We start from the raw sequence: 5,508 nt of genomic DNA, 5'->3' as shown, positions 1-5,508 counted from the left end.
GAGAGAGAGAGAGAGAGAGAGAGAGAGAGACGGAGAGAGAGACGGAGAGAGAGACGGAGAGAGAGACGGAGAGACGGAGATGAGAGAGACGGAGAGAGAGAGACGGAGAGACAGAGAGAGGAGAGACGGAGAGACGGAGAGACGGAGAGGAGAGAGAGAGAGAGAGAGAGAGAGAGAGAGATGAAAGAGAGAGAGAGAGACGGAGAGAGAGACGGAGAGAGAGACGGAGAGACAGAGACAGAGAGAGAGAGACGGAGAGAGAGAGAGAGAGAGAGAGAGAGAGAGAGAGAGAGAGAGAGAGAGAGAGACGGAGAGACGGAGAGAGAGAGAGAGAGAGAGAGAGAGAGAGAGAGAGAGAGAGACGGAGAGAGAGACGGAGAGAGAGACGGAGAGAGAGACGGAGAGACGGAGAGACGGAGAGACGGAGAGAGAGAGACGGAGAGACGGAGAGAGAGAGACGGAGAGACAGAGAGAGGGAGAGACGGAGAGACGGAGAGACGGAGAGACGGAGAGACGGAGAGACAGAGAAAGAGACGGAGAGAGACGTAGAGACAGAGACAGAGAGGGAGAGACAAAGAGACGGAGAGAGCGACGGAGAGAGAGACAAAGAGACAAAGAGACGGAGAGGGAGACTGAGAGAGAGACGTAGAGACAAAGAGACGGAGAGGGAGACTGAGAGAGAGACGTAGAGACAAAGAGACGGAGAGGGAGACTGAGAGAGAGACGTAGAGACAGAGAGAGGGACGGAGAGAGAGACGGAGAGACAGAGAGAGAGACAGAGTGAGAGACGGAGAGACAGAGAGAGAGACGGCGTGAGAGACGGAGAGACAGAGAGAGAGAGATGGAGAGAGAGACTGAGAGAGAGACGTAGAGACAGAGAGAGAGAGACGGAGAGAGAGACAAAGAGACAGAGAGAGAGACATAGAGACAGAGACAGAGACGGAGAGAGAGACAGGGAGACGGAGAGAGAGACTGAGAGAGAGACAAAGAGACAAAGAGACGGAGAGGGAGACTGAGAGAGAGACGTAGAGACAGAGAGAGAGCGACAGAGAGAGAGACAAAGAGACAGAGAGAGAGACATAGAGACAGAGACAGAGAGACGGAGAGAGAGACGGGGAGACGGAGAGAGAGACGGAGAGAGAGACAAAGAGACGGAGAGGGAGACTGAGAGAGAGACGTAGAGACAGAGAGAGGGACGGAGAGAGAGACGGAGAGACAGAGAGAGAGACGGAGAGAGAGACAGAGAGAGAGACTGAGAGAGAGACGGAGAGAGAGACGGAGAGAGAGACTGAGAGAGAGAGACGTAGACAGACAGAGAGAGACAGAGATAGACGTAGAGACAGAGAGAGAGATGGAGAGAGAGACGGAGAGACAGAGAGAGAGAGACAGAGCGAGAGACAAAGAGACAGAGAGACGGAGAGACAGAGAGAGAGAGACTGAGAGAGAGACGTAGAGACAGAGAGAGAGAGACAGAGAGAGAGACGAGAGAGAGACAAAGAGACAGAGAGAGAGACAAAGAGACAGAGAGACAGAGAGGGAGATGGAGAGAGAGACGGAGAGAGTGACGGAGACAGAGACGGAAAGACAGAGAGAGAGACGGAGAGAGAGACGGAGAGACAGAGAGAGAGATGGATAGAGAGAGACATAGAGACAGAGAGAGAGAGACAGAGAGAGAGACAAAGAGACGGAGAGAGAGACAAAGAGACGGAGAGAGAGACGGAGAGAGAGATGGCGAGAGAGACAGAGAGAGAGACCGAGAGAGACACTGGGAGAGAGAGATGGAGAGAAAGAGAGAGAGACGGAGAGACAGAGAGAGAGAGACGTAGAGACAGCGAGAGAGAGACGTAGAGACAGAGAGAGAGACGGAGACGGAGAGACAGAGAGATAGAGACGGAGCGAGAGACAAAGAGACAGAGAGAGAGACAAAGAGACAGAGAGACGGAGAGACAGAGAGAGAGAGACAGAGAGAGACATAGAGACAGAGAGACAGAGACAGAGAGAGACAGAGAGAGAGACAAAGAGAGAGAGACAAAGAGACAGAGAGACGGAGAGGGAGATGGAGAGGGAGACGGAGAGAGAGACGGAGAGAGTGACGGAGAGGGAGACGGAGACGGAGAGGGAGATAGAGAGAGTGACGGAGAGAGAGACGGAGAGACAGAGAGAGAGAGACGGATAGAGAGAGACTGAGAGAGAGACGTAGAGACAGAGAGAGAGAGAGACAAAGAGACGGAGAGAGAGACAAAGAGACAGAGAGACGGAGAGACGGAGAGAGAGAGACGTAGAGAGAGAGAGACGGAGAGAGAGACTGAGAGAGAGACGTAGAGACAAAGAGAGAGATGGAGAGAGAGACTGAGAGAGACGTAGAGACAGAGAGAGAGAGACGGAGAGAGAGACGGAGAGAGAGAGACGGAGAGAGAGACGGAGAGAGAGATGGAGAGAGAGACGGAGAGAGAGACAAAGAGACAGAGAGAGAGACAAAGAGACAGAGAGACAGAGAGGGAGGCTGAGAGAGAGATGTAGAGACGGAGAGAGAGACGGAGAGACAGAGAGAGAGACGGAGAGAGAGACTGAGAGAGAGACCTAGAGACAGAGAGAGAGACGGAGAGAGAGACGGAGAGACGGAGAGAGAGAGACGGAGAGAGAGACTGAGAGAGAGACGTAGAGACAGAGAGAGAGAGACAGAGAGAGAGAGACGTAAAGACAGAGAGAGAGACGGAGAGAGAGAGAGAGACTGAGAAAGAGACGTAGAGACAGAGAGAGAGACAGAGAGAGAAACGGAGAGAGAGACAAAGAGACAGAGAGGGAGACGGAGAGAGTGACGGAGAGAGAGACGGAGAGACAGAGAGAGAGAGACGGAGAGACAGAGAAAGAGAGACGGATAGAGAAAGACTGAGACACACACACACACACACACTGTAAGCCCCTGGATTCAGCCTCTCTGTTTGTTGAGCTGCCCCAGGGCCTGTGCAGGAAGAGCAGGTGGACCTCCCACTGTCAAAGACAAAGACAGAGGAATGCTGACTTATATACTGTTGACTGTTCCATTACTAGCCATTGGTAGCCATTAGCTTCACACCAATTATCACTGTGATCACAAACTCTGTTGATGTACAGTAAAGTACATGATTTTACTATTAGAAAATATACAACGGGTGGGTCGAATCCTGAATGCTGATAGGTTCCAGCCGGTGTCTTTTCCACAAGTTACCACCGGCTAAATATATGACGTTAAAATGCATTGAATTGATCAGAAACGGAAGATATGACTTGATAGTTAAAACAATAATACTTCGAGGTGGGATAAGATGGATTTAGAGGTAGTCTTACTTTGGGAAGTGACAGCAGGTGTGTAGACACTGGAGACAGAGGCTCAGGGCTCCTCTACTGAGGAGGCAAACCCCACACACCTCCCTGACCCCCACCACTTTACCACCTGCACACTGGAACACAGGCGTGCACGCACACAAACACACTGTTTGAATACTGCACAAAATAATTCTGAAAGAGACTTATTAAGGATAATAGTAACAGATTGAAGAAAAATAGAGAAAAGAGTAATAGAAAATGGAAGAGGCTAAAGTTTAAAAGGCAACAAAAAGAAACAAATAATCTTCTGATATGCAGAGACCTGGCCGCTCTTGGTTGCGTTGACGATGGAGAGAGAGGTGGAGAAGAAGGAGAAGTCTAACGTAACTGGAGCTGGTCTCTGTGAGCTCTGAGCCAAGAGATATGGCAGCAAATGGTAGAACTGCTTTACCTCAATATCATACCGAGGTAAAGCAGTTATACCTCAATATCATACTGAGGTAGAGCAGTTATACCTCAATATCATAATGAGGTAGAGCCGTTATACCTCAATATCATACTGAGGTAGAGCAGTTATACCTCAATAACATACTGAAGTAGAACCGTTATACCTCAATATGATACATAAAGGTAGAGGTAGAAGTAATAGCAGTGGAAGTAAATGGGTAGTTGTAATTGAGAAAAATTAAATAAAAATAAAAAACACTGACCTGAACAAGTTACGTGTACATAACTCCAGTAAGGATTCTGTTCACATACAGTATACCTTGGTATTGTGGTCAGGGGAGGGTCTATGCAGGTCAGGTGGTAGGCCCTGGGACAGCCATCACAACAGATGGTTTCAAAAATAACATAAGGTAGAATAAAAACACATGAGATATAGAAATAAGAAATAAGAAAAGCAGTAAGTAAGCATACTATATACAGGGTCAGTCAGTTCCACTATCATATTTACAATGTGCAGGGATACTGGAGTGATAGAGGTAGATACACTACCAGTCAAAAGTTTGGACACACCTCCTCGGTCAAGGGTTTTTCTTTATTTGTACAATTTTTTACATTGTAGAATAATAGTGAAGACATCGAAACTATGAAATAACACATATGGAATCATGTAGTAAACAAAAAAGTGTTAAACAAATTAAAATATATTTGATATTTGAGATTCTTCAAATAGCCACCCTTTGCCTTAATGACAGCTTTGCACACTCTTGGCATTCTCTCAACCAGCTTCACCTGGAATGCTTTTCCAACAGTCTTGAAGGAGTTCCAACATATGCTGAGCACTTGTTGGCTGCTTTTCCTTCACTCTGCCGTCCGACTCATCCCAAACCATCTCAATTGGGTTGAGGTCGGGGGATTGTGGAGGCCAGGTCATCTGATGCAGCACTCCATCACTCTCCTTCATGGTAAAATAGCCGTTACACAGCCTGGAGGTGTGTTGGGTCATTGTCCTGTTGAAAAACAAATGATAGTCCCACTAAGCCAAAACCAGATGGGATGGCGTATGCTATGGTAGTCATGCTGGTTAAGTGTGCCTTGAATTCTAAATAAATCACAGACACCAGCAACGCACCCCCACACCATAACACCTCCTCCTCCATGCTTTACGGTTGGAAATACACATGCATCCGTTCACTCACACCGCGTCTCACAAAGACACGCCGGTTGGAACCAAAAATCTCAAATTTGGATTCAAGACCAAAGGACAAATTTTGCTTGTGTTTCTTGGCCCAAGCAGGTCTCTTCTTCTTATTGGTGTCCTTTAGTAGTGGTTTCTTTGCAGCAATTTGACCATGGAGGCCTTATTCACACAGTCCCCTCTGAACAGTTGATGTTGAGATGTGTCTGTTACTTGAACTCTGTGAAGTATTAATTGGGCTGCAGTTTCTGAGGCTGGTAACTCTAATGAACTTATCCTCTGCAGCAGAGGTAACTCTGGGTCTTCCATTCCTGTGGAGGTCCTCATGAGAGCCAGTTTCATCATAGCGCTTGATAGTTTTTGCGACTGCACTTGAAGAAACGTTCAAAGTTCTTGAAATGTTCCGTATTGACTGACCTTCATGTCTTAAAGTAATGATGTACTGTTGTTTCTCTTTGCTTATTTGAGCTGTTCTTGCCATAATATGGAGTTGGTATTTTACCAAATAGGGCTATCTTCTGTATACCCCCCCTACCTTGTCACAACACAACTGATTGGCT

Source organism: Coregonus lavaretus, assembly GCF_964263955.1.
Source record: "Coregonus lavaretus genome assembly, chromosome: 19".
NCBI lineage: Eukaryota > Metazoa > Chordata > Actinopteri > Salmoniformes > Salmonidae > Coregonus > Coregonus lavaretus.
The sequence above is the reverse complement of the archived record's forward strand: the minus strand, read 5'-3'. Positions refer to the sequence as shown.